Source organism: Rhincodon typus, chromosome 11 (genome assembly GCF_021869965.1).
Source record: "Rhincodon typus isolate 14 chromosome 11, sRhiTyp1.1, whole genome shotgun sequence".
In the NCBI taxonomy this organism is placed as follows: Eukaryota; Metazoa; Chordata; class Chondrichthyes; order Orectolobiformes; family Rhincodontidae; genus Rhincodon; species Rhincodon typus.
In genome coordinates, this window is record NC_063342.1 from 69,310,091 (window position 1) to 69,320,249 (window position 10,159).

General features: G+C 43.0%; 1 pseudogene; it reads left to right on the forward strand.

Moving 5' to 3' along the window:
- Positions 1 to 3,589: 3,589 nt before the first annotated feature.
- Positions 3,590 to 3,959, forward strand: LOC109910746 (annotated as a pseudogene).
- The last annotated feature ends 6,200 nt before the right edge of the window (positions 3,960 to 10,159 follow it).

Below are 10,159 nucleotides of genomic sequence, written 5' to 3' on the forward strand. Positions count from 1 at the left end.
TCCTTGATACCTACCATTCACTGTCTGCTCCTTTGCCTTGTTAATCCTCCCACAATGCATCGCCCCTCACTTTTCAGGATTAAATTCCACGTGCCACTGTTCAGCTCATCTGGCCAAGCAGTTTAAGGCTTTCCTCCTCTCTATTTACCACACCAATTTTCATGTCATCTGTCAACTTACTGATCATGTCTCCTACATTTATGTCTAGATCATTAATATACACAACAAACAGCAAGGGACCCAGCATTGAACCCAGTAGTATACCACTAGAGACAGTTTCCAGTCACAAAAATGCCCTTCGACCATCACCCTATGCTTCCTGCCACTACGCCAATTTTGGGTCTAAACTGCCCTGGATTCTGTGGCTCTTAGCTTCTTGACCAGTCTGCCAATGCAGTACCATGTCAAAAGGTTTTACAAAAGTCCATGTAGATGACATCAATTACACTATCCTCATCAAATCACCAAGTTACCTCCTCAAAAAACTCAAATTTTATTAGTAATTATCTACCCTGACAAAGCTATGATTAGTATCCTTAATTAACCCTTGCTTTTTCAAATGGAGACTTAATTCAGTCCCTCAGAATTTTATTCAATTATTTCCCTACCACTGATGTTAGACTCACTGGCCTGTAGTTTCCTGGTTTAGCCCCATCACCCTTCTTGAATAATGGCACCACATTAGCTGTCCTCTAGTCTAGTACTATTCCTGTAGCCAGAGAGGATTTGAAAATTAATGTCGGCCACTGCAACCCCCTCCCATAACTCCCACACCAGCCTTGCATGCATCTCATCTGGGTCTGGAAATATATCAACTTTCAATCCTGCTAAACCACTAATTTGTTCAAGTAAATCGCAGTCTCCCTTCCCTCCTAATTTTCATACCTTTATTATCATTCTCTATTGTGAATAGAGATGCAAAGTATACATTTAAAACATCAGCTATGACTTCTGGCTCCACACACAGAATGCTACTTTGATTTCTCATGGGCATTCCTCTTTCCCTGGTTATTCTCTTTTTATACTTATAACACGCCTTTTGATTTTCCTCAATGTTACCCACCAATGTTCCTTCATATTCCCTCTTTCCTCTCCTAATTTCTTTTTTAAGCCACCCTCTGCACTCTATTCTCCTCTGGGGCTTCCAATGTTTTAAGCCTTTGGTATCTACCAAAAGCAATATCCTTATCCAATCTTCTACGTCTATTGACATCCAGGGTTTTCTGCACTTGTTAGTCCCACCCTCCACCTTCACGGGAATGTGTTGGCCTTGCACTCTCACCATTCCCCTTTCTCCCACTGCTTTGATGTGGATTTTCTTGCAAGTAGCTGCTCCCAGTCCACCTACAGCCAGATCCTGTCTTATCTTAGTAAAATCAACCTTCACACAGTTTAGAACCTTTACTTCTAGTCACAGAAGATTCTGGATGATCCAAGATGGAGGATGGGAGAAAACTGTGGTTGAAAGAGTTGCTCCTTATTTGAGGTTTTGTTTTACTGTTGGAAGTGATTTCCTCAATTTCTTGGAGCAGTAATTACTGTTTTAGAAGCTGTTGCATTGTTTCCCTTTTGTCCTTATCCGTAACTACCTCAAATCTACTGAATTATAGTCACGATCACTGAAATACTTCCCCACTGACACATCTACCACTTGCTCAGCTTCATTCCCTAAGGCTAGGTCCAACACTGCCTCTCCTCTTTCAATGTGCTGGTTTGGAAAACTCTTCTGGACACACTCCAGAGGAATCTAGAACCAGAAGTGTGGAACTCAGTTTCAAACTTAGAGGGAAGCCACTTAGCGCCAAGATGAGGCATTTTTTTGTTCTTGAGCGGGTATGAATCCTTGGAATTGTCTCCCACTGAGGACTGTGGAAGCTGAGTTATTAAGTATGCATGAAGTAGAGATTGACAGATTTCTGATGACAAATCACATAAAGGGATATGAAAATGTTCAAGGGGACAAAGGTATTGAAGTAGACGATGAGCCAGGATCTCACTGAATGGTGGAGTAGGCTCAATGGGCTGAATGGCCTACTCCTGCTCCTATCTCCCTATATCACCTGACAGAAGAAGGTGAACTTGGAGTGGGAGGGAGAGGATCTATTTGTCATGATCCATGAAGGAACAGATGGAAAGTAGCATTAGGAATGATGTTCAGCTGGCGGTTTTTGCAGAGTTTGGGGCCTAGTTAATAAGCAGAATCACAAATGTAACAATCTCTGGATTGTTTCCTGCTCTGCATACCATTTGGCAGATTAGACTGGTAAATGCATGACTGAAAGAGTGAGGGACAGGAGTTTCACTTCATGGGCCACTGACATTGTACTGGAAGTAAAGGGGTCTCTTCAATCAGGATTGACTCCACTTAATAAAAACCAAAAGAACTGCAGGCGCTGTAAATCAGAAACAAAAACAGAAGTTGCTGGGAAACCTCAGCAGATCTGGCAGCATCTGCAAACAAAAGTCAGAGTTAATGTTTCGGGTCCAGTGACCTTTCCTTAGAAGTGTTCTGCTGAACTTTTCCAGCAACTTCTGTTTTTGACTCCACTTAAATCGATTCAGACACGTGTGTCTCTGTGCCTGTGTGTATGTATATGTATGTTGCACATGTGTCTACATCTCTGCATGTGCGTGCCTGTGTGTAAGTGTGGGTATGTGCATGCGTATGTCTGTGTGTGCATCTGAGTGTGTGAGAGAGTCTGTGTGTTTGTGACTACGTGTATCTGTGTGTGTCTGTGTGTGAGTCTGTGTGTGAGAGTCTGTATGTGTCTGTGTGTGTATGTGTGTGTGTGTGTGAGTCTTTGTGTATCTGTGTCAGTGTGTGTGGACCTATATATGTGTGAGCCTATGTGTATATGTGTGTCTGTATCTGTGTGTGTGTGTGTATGTATATGTGTACCTGTATGGGTGTGAGTCTATGCGATTATGTACGTCTGTGTGTGTATCTGAGTGTGTGTGTGTGTTGCAAAGTTAATGGGCATTAGTAACTGAGGTGACAGCAAGGAAAATTAGAAAAAAATCCAAGCTAAAGGCACTTTGTCTGAATGTGCAAAGGGATTGAATTAATCTGCAAAAGAAATTAATCTGCATTTGGAGTAGCAGGAATTAATCAAGAACAGTCAGCACGGCTTTGTTAAGGTGAGGTCACGTCTGACCAAGTTGATTGAATTTTTCTAAGAAGTGACCGGGTGTGTAAATGAGGGCAATGCTTTTGATGTAGTCTACTTGGACTTCAGCAAGACTTTAGCTAAGGTCCTGCATGGGAGACTGTTAGCTAAAGGAAGAGAGCACGGCATTGAAAGAAATTTAGCAAACCGAATCCACAATTGGCTGGGGGCAGGAAGCAGAAGCTGATGGTTGAGGGGTGTTTTTCTGACTGGAAGCATGTGTCCAGTGGGGTCTCACAGGGTCAGTATTGGGACCCTTGCTGTTTGTGGTTTATATAAATGATTTAGACTTGAATTTGGGAGGGTTGAGCAGTAAGTTTACAAACGGTACAAAAATTGTTGGGGTGATAAATAATGAAGAGGATAGCCTTTGGATTAACTTGTTCACTCTCCTTCAGGCATCATGGTGTGCATGAAATGTTCTTGCCAATGCCCATACCAGTATGGACAATGCAGAGAAATGTGGAAAACACCAGGTTCTCATCTGGCCAAAGTGATTGTGAGATTCCTGACTCTAATGATGAAGCATGGCTACATTGGAGAGTTTGAGATTATTGATGACCACAGAGGTGGGAGAATAGCTGTCAATCTCGCTGGCAGACTGAATAAGTTGGTGTCATTAGCCTCACATTCGATGTTCCAGCAAAAGAGCATGAAAGGTAGCAAAATGGCCTCCTTTCTTCCCATCAGTTTGAACACCTCATTCCAACAACCTCAGCTGGGATCACGGACCATGAAGAGGCCAAACAAAATCATACACGTGGAAAGATGTTAAAATTCTTTTTGTCCTAAAACATGCAACCTGCGATAAAAAAACATTGAAACCAAAATAAAAGAGGATACAGATGTGCGGATCGGATGGTCTGATCAGTGGCAAATGGAATTCAAACTGGATAAATGTGAGGTGATGCTCTTGGGCAGGACAAAGAAGGCAGGGAACATATGATGAATGGTAGGACCCTGGGATGCAGAGAGGATCAGAGGGACCCTGGTGTGCATGTACACTGGTCCCTGAAGGTATCAGGACAGGTGGATAAACTGGTTAAGAAGGCATATGGGATATTTGCCTTTATTAGTTGAGGCATAGAGTTTAAGAGCAAGGAGGTGATGCTGGAACTGTATAAAATGTTGGTTAGGCCACAGCTAGAGTATTGTGTGCAGTTCTGGAATTCACATTATAGGAAGGATGTGATAGCCCCGGAGAGGGTGCAGAGGAGATTTACCCCAGGATGTTGCCTGGCCGGGACCAGAGGAGATTTACTGGGATGTTGCCTGGGCTGGAGCAGTGGAGATTTACCAGGATGTTGCCTGGGCTGGAGAGTTTCAGTTATGAAGAGAGTTGGACAGACTGGGGTTATTTTCCTTAGAGCAAAGGAAGCTGAGGGTTCATGATTGAGATCTGTAAAATTATGAGGGATATGGATAGGGTAGACAGGAAGAAACATTTCCCCTTGATGGGAGGATCAATGACCAGAGGGCATAGATTCAAGGTAAGGTGCGGGAAGTTTAGAGGAGATGTGAGGAAACAAATTTTCACCCAGAGGGTGGTGGGAATCTGTAGATCATTGCCTGTAAGGGTGGTAGAGGCAGAAACCTTCCTAACATTTAAGCAGTATTTAGATGTGCACTTATGATGCCAAGGGAAGCTGAACGGTCTTGATAATAAAGGGTGGGATAAATACAATTGAAAAGCATAATCTTTGCAAAGGTTTGAAGATTGGGAAGATTTTAGAATTCAGCAAAGGAGATCCAGGAAATTGTTGAAGAAGAAGAGAATCTGAGTAGACTAGCAAGAACCATAAAACAGATTGTAAATGATTCTGTAGGTATTTAATTAGAAAGAAATCAGCGAAAGTAAATGAGGGCCCATTAGAGGTAGAGACAGATGCAGTTAGTTATGGGGAATAAGGAAATGGTAGAGACATCAAATAATTGCTTTGTAATCTGTCTTCATTGTAAAAGACACAAAACACAAATCAAATATGTTGGAGAATCAGCTGCACATTGAGTGATGGCAACCCATTGCAAATGTGGTACAGCTCTGAATTTATACATGGCACCTGCAAAGCAACCTGCTTGCATTCATGAGAGCCTGTAGCGGAGTGAAATCTTTGCTTATTCTCCCTATCACGCTTTAAGGTCAGCGATTGGGAACTGCAGTGTCCATGACTGGCAGCAGGAGGTCGCAGAACTCTTGAAAGGTGAACTAATTTCTTCACCCCACGTATGCCATATTAGTCCCTGTACAGTTCAGCAGCTTTAAATAATATTACAAATCACCAACACCTCCTGTTAACTCTGCAACAGCCAGTTACTGAGAGCTGTTACTAATCCCTTGCTGGAAGAGTCTCCTTCAAGCTGCTGAACACACATATAGATATAGCAAGAACTGCAGGTGCTGGAGTCAGAGTCAATACAGTGTGGAGCTGGAGGAACACAGCAGGTCAGGCAGCATCAGAGGAGCAGGAAAGTCAACGTTGCAGGTTGGGACCCTTCATCGGAACCTGCTGTGTTCCTCCAGCTCCACACTGTATTCACTCTGAACACACATATAGTTGTGCAAGGTACAGAGATAACAAAGAACAAAGAAAATTACAGCACAGGAACAGGCCCTTCGGCCCTCCAAGCCTGCACTGATCCAGATCCTCTATCTAAACCTGTCGCCTATTTTCCAAGGATCTGTATCCCTCTGCTCCCTGCCCATTCATGTATCTGTCTAGATACATCTTAAATGACGTTATCGTGCCTGCCTCTACCACTTCCGCTGGCAACGTGTTCCAGGCACCCACCACCCTCTGCATAAGGAACTTTCCACACATATCTCCCTTAAACTTTTCCCCTCTCACCTTGAAATCGTGACCCCTAGTAATTGAGTCCCCCACTCTGGGAAAAAGCTTCTTGCTATCCACCCTGTCTATACCTCTCATGATTTTGTAGACCTCAATCAGGTCCCCCCTCAACCTCCGTCTTTCTAATGTAAATAATCCTAATCTACTCAACCTCTCTTCATAGCTAGCGCCCTCCATACCAGGCAACATCCTGGTGAACCTCCTCTGCACCATCTCCAAAGCATCCACATCCTTTTGGTAATGTGGCGACCAGAACTATACGCAGTATTCCAAATATGGTCGAACCAAAGTCCTATATAACTGTAACATGACCTGCCGACTCTTGTACTCAATACCCCGTCCGATGAATGAAAGCATCTCGTATGCCTTCTTGACCACTCTATCGACCTGCATTGCCACCTTCAGGGTACAACGGACCCGAACACCTAGATCTCTCTGTGTGTCAATTTTCCCCAGGGCTTTTCCATTTACCATATAGTTCACTCTTGAATTGGATCTTCCAAAATGCATCACCTTGCATTTGCCTGGATTGAACTCCATCTGCCATTTCTCCGCCCAACCTTCCAATCTATCTATATTCTGCTGCATTCTCTGATAGTCCTCTTCACTATCTGCTACTCCACCAACCTTAGTGTCATCTGCAAACTTGCTAATCAGACCATCTATACCTTCCTCCAGATCATTTATGTATATCACAAACAACAGTGGTCCCAACACGGATCTCTGTGGAACACTGCTGGTCACAGTTCTCCATTTTGAGAAACTCCCTTCCACTACAACTCTGTATCCTGTTGCCCAGCCAGTTCTCTATCCACCTAGCTAGTACACCCTGGACCCCATGCGACTTCACTTTCTCCATCAGCCTACCATGGGGAACCTTATCAAACGCCTTACTGAAGTCCATGTATATGACATCCACAGCCCTTCCCTCATCTATCATCTTTGTCACTTCCTCAAAGAATTCTATCAAGTTGGTAAGACATGACCTTTCCTGCACAAAACCATGCTGCCTATCACTAATAAGCCCATTTTCTTCCAAATGTAAATAGATCCTATCCCTCAGTATCTTCTCCAGCAGCTTCCCCACCACTGACGTCAGGCCCACCGGTCTATAATTACCTGGATCATCCTTGCTACCCTTCTTAAACAAGGGGACAACATTAGCAATTCTCCAGTCCTCCGGGACCTCACCCCTGCTCAAGGATGCTGCAAAGATATCTGTTAAGGCCCCAGCTATTTCCTCTCTTGCTTCCCTCAGTAACCTGGGATAGATCTCATCTGGACCTGGGGACTTGTCACCCTAATATCTTTTGGAATACCCAACACTTCCCCCCTCCTTATGCCAACTTGACCTAGAGTAATCAAACATCTATCCCTAACCTCAACATCCATCATGTCCCTCTCCTCAGTGAATACCGACGCAAAGTACTCATTAAGAATCTCACTCATTTTCTCTGACATCTCGCATAACTTGCCTCCTTTGTCCTTGAGTGGGCCAACACTTTCTCTAGTTACCCTCTTGCTCCTTATGTATGAATAAAAGGCTTTGAGATTTTCCTTAACCCTGTTTGCTAAAGATATTTCATGACCCCTTTTAGCCCTCTTAATTCCTTGTTTCAGATTGGTCCTACTTTCCCGATATTCTTCCAAAGCTTCGTCTGTTTTCAGTCGCCTAGACCTTATGTATGCTTCCTTTTTCCTCTTTGCTAGTCTCACAATTTCATCTGTCATCCATGCTTCCCTAATTTTGCCCTTTCTATCCTCATTTTCACAGGGACATGTCTGTCCTGCACTCTAATCAACTTCTCTTTAAAAGCCTCCCACATATCAAATGTGGATTTACCCTCAAACAGCTGCTCCCAATCCACATTCCCCAGCTCCTGCCGAATTTTGCTATAGTTGGCCTTCCCCCAATTTAGCACTCTTCCTTTAGGACTACTCTCGTCTTTGTCCATCAGTATTCTAAAACTTACGGAATTGTGATCACTATTCCCAAAGTAATCCCCTACTGAAACTTCAACCACCTGGCTGGCCTCAATTGAGGTTGAAAATAGTACCACTAAGATCAAACCTGTGTTACATGCTAACTGGCACCACCAATTCTGCATACTTTTAGTGCATGTTCCCAGTGCCCATGATGACAACCTATCTGAATTGACATCCAGGTCTGCTCATACAAGGGGGATGTGCATGTGGTGCAGAGGTCACTTTGGAACTGAAACAACATTCAGAAATACAGGCACTGCACAATCAAATATTGCAGCCAGAATATATCAATAACATGGTGCCTTTACCAGTTGATCAGATAACCCCTCCAACTGACTTCGGTCTGATGCCAATCTGACACTTACAGTGTCATAGAGTCCCACAGCATGGAAACAAATCCTTCGGTCCAACTCATCCATGACGACCAGACATCCCAACGTAACCTAGTCCCATTTTCCAGCATTTGGCCCATATCCCTGCAAACCCTTCCTATTCATTGACCCATCAAGATGCCTTTTAAATGTCAGTGCATCTGCATCCACCAGCTCATTCCATTAACGCACCACCCTGTGTGAAAAAGTAACCCCTCAGGTCCTTTTTAAATCTTTCCCCTCTCACCTAAAACCCTCAAGGTTTGGACTCTCCTACTCTAGGAGAAAGACTTTGGATAGTCACCCTATCCATGCCCCTCACAATTTTATAAATTTCTATAAGGTCACCCCTTAGTCTTCAATGCTGCAGGGAAAAAAGCCCCAGTTTATTCAGTCTCTCCCTTTTACTCAAATCCTCCAGTCCTGGCAACATCGCTGTAAGTCTTTTGTGAGTCCTTTCAACATCCTTTCTATTGAAGGGCATCCAGAGTTGAACACAGTATTCTAAAAGTGGCCTCACCAATGTCTCTTACATTCAATTTCTGACCGATGAAGGCAAGTGTGCCAAATGCCTTCTTCACCACCCTGTCTACCTGTGACTCTACTTTCAATGAATTGTGCATCTGCAACTCCTAGGTCTCTTTGTTTGGCAACACTCCCCATGAGCCTACCATTAACTATATAAATCCTGCCTTGGTTTGCCTGACTGAAATTATTCTCTCCTCTCCTCTTATGGTGGTAATTATTTACCCTGGTATGGTGATCCACTGTGTGCCCTACAACTATATACCTGTCTTAACATTAAACATAAAAGTCAAGAGGATTGGTCTGATCTATTCAATTCCAGGTTACAGTGCCTTTTGGTTTGCTATCATTCATTTGCACAATGCCATTCCATGACACTGCTATATTCCCTGCTTGCTTCATCTTTGCCAATGACTCCTTGGATCAGAAGAGGATTTTATGTGTATATTTTCAAAATTTGTAACTTACGAGTTATTGTTGCTGTTTCAGCAAATGGAAGCCTGACACATTGTAAAATATCTCTGTTTATTGGAGTCTTTAACCTATTTAAAACAGATGGGTTTGTGTCCATGTTAAAAAAGCAAAGGAACACTACGCAAGTGTCAAGCCACCAGTAATGGCATTAGCTATTTCTTCGTGTTGCTGAAATGTAGTGACATCGTTACCTTATCTTTTTGTTTTCCTATGATTTATTCACACCTCTTGCCAGGATTTAATTGATAATGTGTGTGACATGTCGACACACTTTCACCTCTGTGATATTTAGGGTCCACTCCATCCCAGAGCAAAATAAAACACTGCACCTCTGTTTTACATAACAAACAGAAATATAGGTTGAGAAAACAGATGAAAACATTACAATCCACTTCACAGATGTCTGGACTTTTATAATCATTAGGTGGCTTGCTAATTCAAAAACTGATTCATACTCCCCCTACCTATTTTTGTCAAGCGCTCATACATACCAGGAGAGACACTTTTAATTATTCCCCACCAAATGAAATATATTGTCAAGTTCTGAATTGCCAATAAACGCACCAGAATCTGGAATACTTATTTATTTTTCAATGATTGTTTTGGTTTCCAGCTGAGAAGTCACAGAGAATGGCTGCCATATCTATTGTTTAGTTCACTGCAGAGTGATTTCTGTTTTACTGCAGAGGACTGGCAAATGCATGCGGTACCAGCAGATTACATAAGAACATTAGAAATAGGAGTAGAGTAGGCCAACTGACCCGTCGAACCTAACTCTGCCATTCAA